The following is a 14,477-nucleotide window of genomic DNA, read 5'->3' on the forward strand; positions in this document are numbered from 1 at the left end:
TTGCATAGGTACATTAAGATCTGCTTCTGACACTTAAAGCATGGAAATGGGCTGGTGATTTCTGAACTTGGAGCCTCATCATTAATGTGACAGCTAATTCTATTCTTCAGCAAGACGCGGACATCCATGTTCCTCAATTTGCCACCTCAAAAATATGAGGCAAAGCCTTAATCTGATGCACATTAGGAACCATGTGGGATTCAAATGTAAGGCCTAAATAACATGCTTTACTTAGTTACTGACACCCCTTCCCCAAGGAAGACTCCCACTGATTTCCACAAAAGGCAGATTTCAGAGAGCGATGAATAGGGACCATTATCCAAGCTGCTCAATAATTTTTGTTTTAGCATGAAAAACGTTGAAAGAAAATGAGCAGTTCTGGTTTCATTTGAAATTTTGTCTTTTTTTCTTTTTTTACTTTTTTCAGACTTGTACAGTTTTTCTGACTGGAAAAGGGAGGAAAGGGAACCCTCTCCCAAAAATTCGAAACGAATTTTAAAATTTGGGGGAAAAAAAAGAGAGAGAAAAGGGATAGGTGGGGGAATGTTACTTCCTCTCATTTTGCTAAGGTAAGACTATTCACAACGGTCCTGGAAGAGGGCTGGGAGCATAAAAAACAGAAACGAGGAATGTGTGACTATTTTGAAGAGAGGAAAAATTGTTTTGGTTTTTTACTATTTGTTAAAACATTTTGAAAGGAAACATGTCAAAAACATTTTTTCACACAATATTTAATTTTCCAAAACAGCTGATTATTTTGACAAAAATATCTTGTGTAGAAACATTTTCAGCCAGACCCTGTTATTTCAATTGCTTGCTTCAGCATTTCTGACAGGGTCTAGTGGTCTGAGCATGCAGCTCAAGGTGCCAGGAAGTCCTGGCATCTAACCATGGCTTTGACAGCCCCAGCTTCTCACAGGTATTTAGACATCAAACTCCCATTGATTTCAGTGGAAGTCTAGGTTAGGTTAACTCTAACCTAGAGATAGCACCTATCTTTGAGGATCTGGGCCTTAGAGCCTGAGTCAGCTGAATTACACCAGAGTAAAATTGGAGTTCCTCAGCAGTGTGAAACAGGCTGTTACCATTACATCTCCGTTTCCCCTCTCTGTAAAGTGGCACTAATAGTACAGGGTTTTTGTGAGGCTGCGTTAATATTGGTTGAGTACTTTGAAGCTGGAAAGTGCACCGTGTTACTTAGTATACTTGTTAGAGGAACTTGGGGTTGAGTAGTGTGAGCTGCATTTTGGATCTAAAATGAGGGATCCTGCCTCATGCTGAGGGACAATATCAGCTGCCATTGAATAATTGTGAACCACCAAATGGTACCAACATGTGATGTTTGGATACAAATGACATTTCACACCTGCCTGAGAAACACATCTCATTGTGTGTCCCTTCCAAACAATAGCCTGAGGAACATGGGGCAATTTTTTAGGGAGACACCATGTGCCAAACAAGAGAAAAAGGAATCACTGTGGATGATTCATAAGAAAAACGTGGTACAGACCAAACTCAGATGTAATGGATTACACACCAGGGTAATGGATTAAGCTGGGTAAAAGATTTGGGATGAGTGAGGGAATTTCCAAAGTATTCACCAAGCAACAAGGGACAAATGAGAGTTTTGGACATCTGAGGTTTGGCCGTACAGTTCTTGAACCCGAGAATCTCACCTTGCTCTGTGAGTTCCACTGAATAACATTGCACTCCTGAAGCAAAGACACACACGTTATGGAAAGTCATGTTTGCTGCACTTTTCCGAGCTCACAAGTTTATTCAAGTTTATCTTATAATTGTTCTTTGGTAAAAAAAATGTCTCTAAATTTTTATATCAGACACAACCTGCCCAATGTTCATAAGAACAGTCATACTGGGTCAGACCAATGGTCCATCTAGCCCAGTGTCCTGTCTTCTGACAGTGGCCAATGCCAGGTGCCCCAGGGTGAATGAACAAAACAGGTAATTATCAAGTGATCCATCCCATCGCCCATTCCCAGCTTCTGGCAAACAGAGGCTAGGGACACCATTCCTGCCTATCCTGGCTAATAACTATTGATGGACCTGTCCTCCATGAATTTATCTAGTCCTTTTTTTAACTTTTTTTTAAGTTTTTTTTTAGAACTTTTTTGAAGATTAAGTTACTGTACATTTCCACCAGCCCAACATATGAAATGTTTTTCATATTAATTAGCAAGAAAAATTTATGTATGCTGAAGAAACAGCAGAACACACAAGGGGGCCCTGGTGATTGTGTCATAATTAACCAAGAGCCTGATCCAAAGCTCTGTGGAGGTCAACGGAAAGACTCACACTGACACCAGTGGGTTTTGGGTTGGATCCAAAGCAAGTATGAAATGTTTTACAGCTTCTTTATGCCCACTTTGCACAGGTGTCAATGCCAATGTGCAGTGCAAGACAGTGAGGAATTAGACCCAGCATCCATTTAAGTCAAAAAGCGGAGCTAGAGCCCCTTTCTAAAGCTCTGGAACTCACTAAGCTTTATTTTCTATCTGCTGCCTCCTAAGGGGCTTTTTGATAATTTACTATTTACATGCTGAGCGTGAAGCATGTGTACGACTTCATTTTGCTTTTTTCAGACATTAATAAACATTGCCGAGGGACTTATCCATTAAATCAGTTATTGGTATTCACCCTGGGAAACAGCTGCTCTAAGTGTAAGTCTCGTCTGCTATCTCCAGATCTCCCAGCCAGGGACCTGATAATGTGCTGCAAGAAAAGTTAATAAAAGTAATTGGCCTCTATGCAGAGAAAACAAAGTATAAAACTCGGGGAGGGGAGGCGGAGGGAGAAGGAAGGGGAACCTGAACCAATTTGAATTTTCATCCTCTCAACTGAGCACCTGGCAGGAACTCACCCACTGATTTTATTTATGTAGCATGAAAATGTGCTGGGAATCTTAGTTCTGGAAGGAATCATCATCAAAAGAGAAGAGGGAATCCCTGAGCTAAAGAATTCACATGGTAACAACATGGACAAGTAGGGTGCAAATAAAGCAATAGCAAAATAACAGAGCGATATATGGACCTACGGGAAGGATGTTCAAAAATGGTAACGTGACTTCGGAGCAAGTAAGTTGATCTTAAAACCAGACAATATTGAGTTTTAGTCCTGGCCCTGCCACAGCCTCACTTGATGGCCTCCATTTTAAGCCTAGCGCACCTAAAAATCTCCACTTGTCCCTCTATAAAATGCCTCCCCAGAGTGCTGTGAGCATTCTCCCTTTGTGCTTCTAACCCTCTTATTAATGCGGGTCCAAGTCACTAATGTTTGCCAGCACTTTGAAATTACAAAGCACCATGTCAGCACGAAGCGGAAGTGAAAGTGAAACAGATTGATGCAATAGAATATTTATACATTTTTATGCAAAGACGATGTTTTAGGCATAGCCTTGGCAAGCTGAGTCTTTTATTTTTAAATATTGTGTTATGTGAATTCAGCATGCAGAAAAGGTGCCAAACTGACAGCCCTGGAGAATAAAGTTGTCTGTTTAGCGACTAGTTAGCTAGGTTCTTGGAACAGTGTTTATCGCAGTGGTAGCTGAGCACTTTCCCAAAACAATCAAACACACACTAGGTCAGTGACCTAATTGTCTTTGCTCTTTACTCTGGCCTTCACCTCTTTACTGATTTTAGTTGTAGTGGTGGCAAGGCAAAGTCACAGAAGGGAGTTTCACGCTGAGATCTGAAGTCTGTGGGATTGGTGGGCCATTCTCATCTCCCCAGCAATGAGTTACAAAGCCTTGGCACTCCTGCTGAGAAAGCCCACAAGCTTCATAGTTCCTGGGGAGTGTAGCGAGAGCGAGGAAATCACTGGGAAGAAGGAGGTGCTCTCAAAGGGTACACAGAGACAGTTCCTGGGAGAATCTAGAAGAGTAACACTTAGACCTTGAATTTGCCCCTGTATTCTCCAGGGAACCACCCAGGATACCAAGTGTGGTGGTAGCGGGGGATTCTGGGATACAAATGCAGGAACTAGACTGACATGCAGAACGCTGAATTATGAAACAAACTCAGGTTTATAAACTCCAGCCTTACCAAGCGAGAGCTTTAAAAGGGGGGTAATGTGTGCATGAATAGATGCACTAACTGGGGGGAGGGAGGAAGTGCCGGTCCATGCAATTTGAGATGTAGGGTTATTTTGAAACCAGAGGGTGTTGGAATGACAAACTGTTCTCAGTCGTACAGCACTTGCATTGCAAAAGGGCCGGGTTTTCATGCACCTCCCCCAATCGCATCCCTTTCCATTATCAAAGGGAGACATGAGAAGGCCGTCCCAATAAAACCCTCTCATGCTGAAGGAAATGAGAAAAGGGGAAAGAAGCCCAGCTGAACATGCAACACGTCTGTGGGAACTCCCAGAGGGGTAAAGGGCCCAATGAGCGAGATCGAAAGAACCAATCAGCTGCCACCTACTATTGACAATAAGGCACAAGTGAGCTGAACAAAACTAAAAGCAAGACACTGAAATGCAGAGAGATTAGAAACAAAAGATTTCCATTACATCCCTGATCCCACTTCTACCAGCTCCCTCGATAGCAGGCCGGGACTATCTCTTACAATGAGCAGGTACAATGCTTAGACCAATCTCAGATGGTGCATTTGGCTACTGCCACAACACAAATAAACAATAATGACATGCTGGTGTGACTCCATCCTGTTTTACACTGCTGTGAGGTCAGAATCAGGCCCACAAGTTCAGGGTGACGGAGCTATTTGTAAGGCTGCTTTGGATTCCGGTAGGGTTTTTTCGTTATAAGTAGTAGATGCCTTGTGGCCGATGATGCTGGTAAATATATATGTAATACATACATTGCAAGATCACCTACTACAGCACTATATCCATCTAGCTATCTACACTTGGACAAAAAGATTAGTTGGGGCGGGAGGGGGGGGCGGTTTGGTACAAAAACGATTTCCTCCACTATTTTTGCTGGTTTTTGCAAATTCAAAACGTTCATTTAAAGAACGTTCCCCAGCTCCCAGCCTTTCTAGCTTTTTCCATCGCAAAAAGAATCTCATTGGCAAAGCTGTTATTAGATCTGGGGAGTTTCTGGCTCCCAGCCACGGGTACCATCCACTAGCCTACAATTCTCTTGGATCGTTCCTACTTCTATAACATGCAATCAAGCAGCTCTTTCTACTTCCTATGGCCTGCCTTTAAAGACTCAGTAGAAAGTAACTGCCCTGAGTCCAGGAGAACATATGTGCATGTTATTTCCCTGATGGAATGACCTTATGATTAACTCTGCTTCAGATACATTAATAAGCTGTTCCAGCTTTTATTTGTATTGAACATCTGAAGCTGAATGTTAGCCAGGGGATCTTCTTGAGCAGCATCTGGTAACGGGGAAGATAAAGGTAAAAGCTCTCCAGCAATAAACTCAGAGGGGATGGGTGTGTCCACAAAGCCTTTAATAACAGCACTCACTGAGTTCTTTACAAGGGTCAGGAGATCTGGTAGGCGTTTCTGCCTTGCCCACAGACTTGCAGTCTCTGTGCCTCAATTTCCCCATCTACCATGGGGCTAATTCTTCCCTATACTCTCAAAATGCTGTAAGGCTTAATGGATGTTTGCAAAGAACTTTCAGCACCTTGGTAGGAAGGCACTAGAGAGGTGCAACTTATCATAGCCGCTAATAAAGGTAAGTTTATTTACAGGTGCCAATTTGCTTTTTGACCTCATTAAAAAGATTCTAACGCAGCCAAGGGCATCTGTCTCAGCACCGACAAGCCTCTAATCTGGCTGTGGATCCATTACCTGATTCCAGAGGCATGCTCCGAACTGCTCAGCAGGTTAAAGCCAAAGTATTAGGTGTCAGTCCAGATACTTTTCAGCTAGCAGCCTACAACAGAGACTGGAAAATAGACAGATGATGAGAGTGAGCCTGAAGAAGGGGCCATGTTACAGTCATTAGTGCAGATATTTTAATTCAACGCCAGCTTTTGGGACACATGAATCTTCGGGCCCAGGGGACTGCAGATGCAGACAATGTGTTCTACTGAGTGCATGCCACCCACCAGCACCAGCTGCCACCCACCAGCTACTGCTGTCTCTGCTGCCCTCTGTTGGCTTATTTGAGGAATACCCCAGGCTTCAGGCCATCTTCATCAACACAGGGGAGGGAAAATCCAATGCCCCTTCCTCTTTCTCACCTTTTCCCATGACTAGGTCAGGAAACGGGGTTGCAGAGGGTGTGGGGGGGGGGGAGGGCCCATTGTTCTCTATCCTATCCTGACACTAGAAAGGAGGAGAGTAAATGGGATGGAGAGGAGAGTTTGAGGATATGGGGCTCAGATCCTAAAGATAACCCCAGCAATTTAATAAGAAATCTGCAGACAGGGCTGTTTTAATGGAGAGAGAAGAGTGCAGGGAGATCTCTTGTTCTGGGGCATTTTCCCTGCCCCATAGCAGCAGGGCTTTCCTAACACCGCAGGTCATAGGCCTGTAAGTCAAGCTTGCTATTCAAAGGGCACTGAAGTCATCCACCGCCTGCTACAGTATTGTGTGTCTACACTGAGCCCTTTGCATAAATGCTCCACCCATATACACGCCCATAAATAGTAGCTACTTTATCCTTCCTCGGTTCAGAGCACACTACCGGCTATATCTCTCCACTTCAATATTTGAGTGTCACCTTCTCTATCTGCCACTGCAGAAGCACAGTTAAGCCTTCGCAACCGATTTCTCTACGCAAAAGAATAAATGGACACAAATCAGACGTCAAGAATTATAACATTCAAACGAGTCGGAGAACACTTCAACCTCCCTGGACACTCAATTACAGACCTAAAAGTCGCAATTATTAAAAAAAAACAACTTCAAAACCAGACTCCAAAGAGAAACTGCAGAACTAAAATTAATTTGCAAACTGGACACCATTAAATTAGGCTTGAATAGAGCCTGGGAGTGGATGAGTCATTACACAAACTGAAAACAATTTCCCCCACATGCTAATTTTCCCCTACTGTTACTCACACCTTCTTGTCAACTGTTTGAAATGGGCCATCCTGATTATCACTACAAAAGGTTTTTTTCCTCCTACTGATAATAGCCCACCTTGATCGATTACTCTCGTTAGAGTTGGTATGGCAACCCCCATTTTTTCATGTTCTCTGTGTATATATATCTTCCTACTGTATTTTCCACTGCATGCATCCAATGAAGTGAGCTGTAGTTCACAAAAGCTTATGCTCAAATAAATTTGCTAGTCTCTAAGGTGCCACAAGTCCTCCTCCTCTATTTTCCCCCTCAGCAGCCCCTGTCAGCTAGACAGCACCTTGTCAGATGTAGGTGTCTGTCCATCACTGTTTGCTACAATTTTATTATGGCCTCTTCTTGCTTGAGCAGAGAGTTAATTGAGACTATTATAAATCTTGCCATCAACCAACAAAATTATAATACATTGCACCCTAGCAACTGTTGTTACTTGACAGACAGATGCATCTGTTGCCTACTTGGTAAGCCAGATACCGGTGTATTTACACTTCCAAGGCACATAGGCAAGGGAAATAGGTTATGTTTAACAGCTAATGGAAAATGGACACAGCTGGAATTTCCCCAGTTTACAGACAGACCTAATTTTAAATCCATTAGGTCACTAAGGATTGGAAAGTTAAACGCAAACCAGGTATGTGCTTTTGCTTTGGTAAGACTGAAAAATGGAGCAGAGGGGGCAAAAAACAAATATGACACAGAGAAAGGGAGAAATTCTAATGGCATCAACATAGGCAGGGCGCACACTCTGCCAGCTTAGCTTGTGGGGACATCTGGTCTTCATAGTCTATCTAAGGTACCGGTACAGTATCTGAGCAGCTCACAATTAGTAATGATTGTGATTGTATTTAGTCAGATGAAGAGTGGCTGGAGGAAAGCTGAGCGCCAATGACAGAAAACAAAGGCTGATACAGAGAGGATGAAACATAATGAATTCCTCAAAGCCTGTGCTGAGGCTGTATTATAGGCCACCATTGAGGCCACCAAATCTTGCCCTAATGGACTATCCAGGGTGGTAAACCCTTCAATCAACCTTGAGTGCCTACAACCTATAATAGAACCCAGCACCGAGCATTGCAAAGAACTAGCATCCTGCTTCACTGAGAGGCACATTCCGGACGCCTTCTCAAACACCACGCATCAGCCTCGCCTACACCCACCAACCAAAAGTCTGCCAGCATTCCCAAAGTTCAGTATATTCACTCATCACAAAATTCTGGACACCCTAAAGGAGTTGCAACACAAAACTTGTGAAATTGACCTATGCCTTTCCTGGCTTGCGAAAGAGAGTCATGAACAACTGGTGACACTCCTGACTGAAATACCCAATGCCTCATTCAAGGAACAAAGCTTCCCTTCCTCTTTCTAACATGCATTAATCTGACCAACAATGAAGAAACCCACTATGGATACATAGGTTCTAGCCAACTACCACCCAGTGTCAAACGTCCTGTTCCTGAGCAAGCTCATAAAGAAGCTAGCCTAAGGCCAACTACAAATTCATCTAACCGAAGCTAACTTCACTCAGCACAAACTGGAATCAGGCCAGGACATGAAACTGAAACTGCTTTAGTGGCACTGATGGATGATCTCCTCCTGTCGATGAATAGAGATGACATCCATTCTCATTCTCCTGGACCTCTCTTAGCAATCAATACTGTTGATGATGAGAGATAGCTTTCTCACCTGAGAGAGAGGACTGGGGTCCAGGGTAATGAGCTAAAATGGTTTGTTTTGAGTCTTTCCTGGAGGGAGGCATCCAATGAGTAGTGAAGGAAAAAACTCACCATCAATCATCTACATGCAACCACTAAGTGAATGTTCAGTCAACATGGGCTCAAGGCTCAGTGATATGCAGCTAACACACAGCTCTGCCTATCCTTCATCACCTAGAATTGAATGTTGCCAGTGGAGTGCAACTTCTGCAGCCATTTTTTCACACCTCATGATCCCCTCCAAGTCTTATTTCACTTGTGGGTGAAGATGCTTTGTAGTCCTTTATACATTCCAGAAAAGGCTTGTGTCATCTTACGTCGGTGTTGTCACCGGTGATGTTCCCAAGTCACCAGCAACTATGATGCATTATAATGACAGAGAGAAATCTGATAGTTACCTTACCAATTGAAACATGAGACACGATTTATGCTTAGAGGTCCTTTAACTTTTCTGTTTATGAATGGAGGCTGTTATACTGTATGCCAGGCATTCGGGAGCCATCCCAATTAGCGTGATTGCCTGTGTACTTGAGTACTACAATGCAATAAGAGTAGTGAATTTCCCAAGAAATCTTGAGGCAAGTGCCCATCTAACAAAGCTTTCATTACATTAACTCATTCATTACCTGCCTGGTTCACCACTGCCCTGTCCCTTGTGATGTGAAAGGTGAGCATAAAGTGCTACAAGTGGCTGTTGGTACCTACATATCAATCTCAAAAATCAAGGGCAATTTCAAATGGATTTTTGACAAAGGATATAAACACATCCCTGTAGCAGGATGCTTCTTGTTTACAAAAAAACACCAGGTGAAATTCTGATCCCATTGACTTCAGTGGCACAATTTCCAATGGATCCCTAATATTTCAAACTCAGCTGTCAGCTCTGTCCCTTTCTTGAGCTACACAGTGCACATCACTTGAGAGGCAGAAAGTCATTTTGTCCCTCCATCTATTGCCATGCTTTAACACGGGCTATCATCCCAGCTAGCGTAAAAGCTGCATCGCTACATTAAAGCTGACAGAGCTACGCTGATCTACACCAGCTGGGACTCTGGCCCACTGTTCATAAATAAAATTACTTTTCCCCTCTGTAATGGCTGCTGTGACAGGGTTGGGCCAGATGGCTACAGGAGAGTGATCGAAGGCAGATATATTAGCCCCAGTTTAAGCAGGTTCCTTTTCCCTGGATAAGGTAACAGGGGCAGTTCCAGAACAAACAGGAACTTGCTGGACCCAATTAAGGCAGACAGGCTAACTGGGACACCTGGAGCCAATTAAGAAGCTGCTAGAATCAATTAAGACAGGCTAATAGGGCATCTGGTTTAAAAAGGACCTCACTTCAGTCAGTGAGGGGCATACAAGGAGCTGAGAGGGCGTGCTGCTGAAGGACTGAGGAGTACAAATGCTATCCGGCATCAGGAGGAAGGTCCTGTGGTGAAGCTACAGAAGGCGTTGGGAGGAGGCCATGGGGAAGTAGACCAGGGAGTTGTAGCCGTCACACAGGTGTTACACGAAACACTGTAGACAGCTGTGATCCACAGGGCCCTGGGCTGGAACTCAGAGTAGAGGGTGGGCCCAGGTTTCTCCCATCCCCCCCAGCTCCCTATTGGATACAGGAGGAGTTGTCCTGGACTGTGGGTCCCACCAGAGGGGAAGGTCCCTGGCCTATCCACCGACCCACTAGGTGGACCAGCAGAGACGGCAGGGATTGTTCTCCTTCCTTTTCCCCATGCTGGCCAGTGATGAGGTTAGCTGAGTGAAAGGCAGGTTTGAGCCACTAGCAAAAGTGGCCAAACTGAGGGCTGCATTGAACCTCTGAGACGAGCAAATCCGCCAATAAGCTCAGGACCCACCAAGGAAGAGGAGGGACTTTGTCACACTGCATATAAAACAAAGCTGTCCCCACCCACCCCCAGGAAGGAGGAAATCCAGTCTTCCTGCATCAGTGTGCAGCGGGTCAAAGCGGTTTATGAAGCAGCAGCAGTGTATGCTGTAAACATAACCTACTGGTAAATGTCAACATTATTTATTGAAAAGATGTTTTTATTATAAATACATTTTAAATGTAGCAGTAAAATACATTCTGTGTTACCATTAATCTTTAAAAGTTAAGGGAGTGCACCAAGACATCGTAAATAGACACTGTAAAGCCTAATCCTCAATGCATTTTACAAGGAATCACAAAGTGGTTAAGACAAATCAATTTGAAAAAAGCCCTGAAAATGGATTACAGGTTCGTTGTGGTGACTGGTAAGAGTGATCTGAATTTTTAAAAGATGTAAAATCATTCTGGGCATTTTACAATCTTTCTGCACTTCTCAGGAGGTTTGCTACAACTTATTTATTTATATGCCATTTTTCTCTAAACACTGCCAGATCTGTCTCACTGTAAGCTCTGCCTATGTCATTAAGGAAACTGTGTTTGTGTCCGTCTCCTAACGAAAGGGAGTAGACTATTTCAGAGTTTTATACCTTCGCGTGTGATTAAAGATTATCCATTTCCCAGGTTTATGAACAAATTTGTATTTAAGGTGAAGTTCAGCCCTGTAAAGCGGGCTGGCCTAGGGTCTATATGCTAGGGGCTTGAGCCTAAGTGCATTAAAGTCAATGACAAAACTCCCATGGATTTTAATGGTGCATGAGCAGGGCCTAAGTCCCTGTGAAGCCTTCAAATTATGGGGTGAATTATACTTCCAAAGAGCCTAAACAAGGCTTCCTGCTCCAGTTTATACCCCACTTAAAATGGGTCTTCCTTTGATTTGGTATCTCCAGAGCAGACATATTTCTCTAATTGCCATCTCTGAGAGCATGCTCCTACAGTTCCATGCTGGGTTTGAGATCAGAAAGGTTATTACCTTGGCATAGCATTTATAGACTACACAGGAGACTTTTCTAAAGTGCCTCCCTGACTTTACTGGAACTTGTGCTCCCAAATCCCTTAGGCATTTCTTAAAATTTTCCCCTAAGATCATTAGGGATAGGGGGAGGAGAAATGAAAATACCCAGCCAGCCTAGGTAAGGCAGTATCAAAATACTTGGGAGTAATTGAGTACCGATGTATTATACACAATGTGGAAGTCAAGAGTTGTATACCTGCAAACACCTGCAAGACACACCAGTAACGCTAATGGGACTATTAATTTCTGTGGCTGATATAAAAAAATCTGTTTAAATGGTCCATTCCTTGTCCAAGCCTTTTCTTTCCATAAACTTGAACAGGAGATAGATCAGGATCATTTACTATCTACTTTATTCATCATTTTCTTGTACGACTTTATGTCCTCTTACTAACTTGCCACGTTCATGGTCCTATCTGTAGGAGCTCACCTAGCCAATCGTTTGACCACACCGAGTCTCCATCAGACCCAGAGTTGGACCTCACTGCAAACTCTATAGTATACTGAATGAATATACTAACGTCTCAGTACAGGACCATATAAAATAATTCCTCACCATGTAACAGATATACAAATGTGCCTTTTGCTAAATATATTACAAGTTCAGAACCATCATCACACCTTGATAATTGCATTTTCACCTGGTCCTGTAGCATGCACCTGTGACTTGTCAACAGCGTAACTGGCTGTGCTATGAGACTGCAAGGTAGAATAACATCCACCCCACCCCTCCACCCCGAAAACTTACCCTGAAAAGATGCATCAGTTTTATAAATGCAGAAATAAAAAAAATCACAGATGGATTAAGAAACAAAACTTTAGTTTGCTCCTCCTCCATTACTTGGCACAGTCCCAGTACCGCACCACAACAATGTGTAGGCAAATCCAAAAGTTAACTCACCCTATGAATGTTCATAATACATCACAATTATTGGAAGGTCTGTGCTGATCCACACTACAGAGGTATTGTTTTGAATTAGGGACTGACAAATGCCTGACTCAGACCTCATGACTTTGAAAATTCAACTCAAGTGTTATGGGTCATGCCTTCCATCTAGCACAGACTATGAAAACTGGGGCAGGGGTGGAAAAGACAAAATACCATGAAATATAGAACAAGGAGCAGCCAAAGAGGAGAAAAATACTGAGAAATCTGGGATGGTATTACGCCATGTATTCAAAAGTGACCAGTATTTGATTTTGGGTGTTCAAATTGCGATACCTTAAAGGAGCCTAGTTTTCAGAAATGCTGAGCCCCCACCCTCTGAAAATCAGGCATGTCAGATTGACCATTGAAAAATGGAGGCACCTAAAATCGCAGGTCGCTTTGGAAGATTTAATCTACTTTTTGTAATGCAAGTTCCATTTGGGACAGCCTAGGTTGAGAAAGTCCTTTTATCATTAATACCTATCACTAAGTTCCCTTTAGCTAGAAAACAAGCCGTGAATATCTACTTATGGTTATACGAATATTCTAAAAATCAGTCATTAGAAAGTTAGGAAAGTAACCTCTCTCTGATCAGCTGTGCGACTGTCCCCTGCCAATGTGGAGTAGATTCCTCTCAACAGCAGGCACAGTGGTTTCAGAGCCCTTCGGGGGAGGCCTGCTTGCTTGCTACTGTGCTTTCTGAAATGGGTCTTTGTACCCGAGTCACAATTCGCAGTTTTTAAACGTGCTAGGGGTAGAACGTTCCAATGAGAGTCTGACAAGTAGGGTCAGTCGTCTGAGCTTCCTGGCTCCGTCCAGCGAGGCTGGTCTCCAGTGCTCTGGCGATACCTGTCCATTTCCAAGTGGGCCGTCGCCAGCTCTATTGCTTTGGATTTTCCGCTTAATTCACAAAGCGCCGTGTTTGATGTGCCATGTTGACAAGCAGAACAAGCCACTGCAGGTGGCGCTCTGCTTTAGAACGATTTAGGGACAGGCCAGCCCCACTCTCAGACCAGGTGAACATGCTGATATGGGTTAATTTGAAATGTGTGGCCATTCTGACACCTTTACTCACATTGAGAAGTACTTTACTTTGCAAGGAAGGGCTGCTTATGGAGTAAGGTACAGTTCAACAGGATAGAATGGGCAGGTGGCAGAATCTGGCCCAAAGAGCGACGGGTGAGGGTGGTGAAACATGGACACACGCTTGACCTACTCATAGGTGCTCAATCACTCTGCTAGGAAATGCAGATCAGGCTCAGCCTGGAGAGCAGGCACCTACATCCACAACTCCTTTCTCAGAAGGGCTGTGTGGGGGTACAGACCAGGTTTGCCTGATGCAACAATGGTGGGCCTTCACCCATGCTATGCAAAGGAGGTGCTTAATAGCTACTGACGGGGGCTGGAGCAAGCCACTCCTCCATTGTCTAGTGCGGTCACACTACCCCACCAACCCCTCTAAAGGTTCACTGTGCATTCGCAATTAGAGGCGCAGATGTTAGAAACTGGTGCTGTCCATGGTGTGCTGCTCCACCAGTGCCGGTAAACTGGGATGTTGAGCCACATCAACGCTAACCAACCACCATGACTCTTCTACAGTCCTCCTCTGGCAGGATCAAGCTCACTTTGGCGAATGAATGTTCAGCAGCGTGAGGATGGATACGATGCTTGACAAAGGGCTACGGCCAATAACAGGCATTCACCAGTCCATGGTTCCCACAGAAATCTCTCAAAATAGGATTTACTACAAATGTTTTTTATTTTTACCAAAGGCGGTGGAAATGGTGTTAGCCCTTGGAGGACAATGCACCTTCTAGGAGTTTGGTGCCCTAAAGACAGGAGACGTGGGGAACATGGGTGTATGTCCAGCATTTACAGGAGGGCTTCTGGTAGCTAGGGTGTCAGTGGGGTCAGACTCTA

Source organism: Lepidochelys kempii, chromosome 14 (genome assembly GCF_965140265.1).
Source record: "Lepidochelys kempii isolate rLepKem1 chromosome 14, rLepKem1.hap2, whole genome shotgun sequence".
Lineage (NCBI taxonomy): Eukaryota > Metazoa > Chordata > Testudines > Cheloniidae > Lepidochelys > Lepidochelys kempii.